Genomic DNA, 1,154 nt, shown 5'->3' with positions numbered 1-1,154 from the left:
ACCAAATGTGAGTGAGCAATATGGCAGCATTGAGAATGAGAAAGACATAGAGAGGTACATGGGAGGTACAGACAACAAATATGAACCCTTTTGTACATACAGTACTGCATTGTCAGTGAAGGCTAACATGGGTATATGGGTGTATAGATGGGTGTACAGGCTGAACGATTAAGTATGTCTATGAAATAGGGAGTGTATCCAAGAATATATAGGGTTGGCAGACAATGGTCCTATAACTTTATGTGAATGATCAGAATTCCCAGGTATATAGTAGAGCTGACAAGGGACAAGGTTGTTGTGTTAGGCTGGGTTCTCTAGAGAAACAAAAACCAGCCAAGATTATATAGTGAGAGAGAGAGAAAAAAATTTATCTTAGGAAAATGTCTCGCAAACTTATAGAAGCTGGCAAGTCCCAAGTCCCTGGAGGAAATGTTGGGCTGGAGGCAGCCTTAGCTTCTGTAACCACAGGGGGCTGAGAAATTCAAGCCTGGCAGACAGTACACTGGTTGTTGACTCCAACGAAAGATGAATCCAAGATTTCCAGGACGAGCAGTGAGCTGCTCACTCATGGAAGTTTGTAGTCGGCACATCAGGTCCCGATCCACCAAAGGCTGTCTCTCTTCCCAGGATGTCCCTGGATATCCTTGGAAGCAGGCCACACCCCTAGGGAAACTCCCCTTGGGAAGATTGGCCACTCAAAACACAGTCATCCGATCCCATCATGGGAACAACCACACAGAACTGGGGTCCAGCCATGTTGACACACAGCTCCAACTATCACTCTTGTGGTCATGGCTTGGTCACAGCTAGCTACCCAGAGGGACCGAGTAGTTGAACCTGTTAACTTGGGACCATAGTTACAGGGGACATCAAGCTCAATTGGCATAACATACTATACAAAATATTGTTCCACCTCCTACTTAGGCGAGTAGTGACTGGGATCTTAAAAGCTAGCAAGCTGCCATCTAGATGCAACAATGGGTCTCTCCTCATCCAGAGCAAAGGAGAATGAAGAGAACCAAAATTCATGGAAACAATTTGTAGCCTATACAACTATGAGACCAGAAGAACTAGATGGTGCCCAGCTACCATTGTCATCCACTTGGAAGGGGATCTATGTAGGAGATCCTGGATACAAAGGGAGAACAATGTGG

The sequence above is a fragment of the Orycteropus afer genome, unplaced genomic scaffold, assembly GCF_000298275.1.
Source record: "Orycteropus afer afer isolate SDZICR_OR568_19922 unplaced genomic scaffold, OryAfe1.0 scaffold00344, whole genome shotgun sequence".
Lineage (NCBI taxonomy): Eukaryota > Metazoa > Chordata > Mammalia > Tubulidentata > Orycteropodidae > Orycteropus > Orycteropus afer.
Note: the sequence above shows the minus strand (reverse complement) of the source record.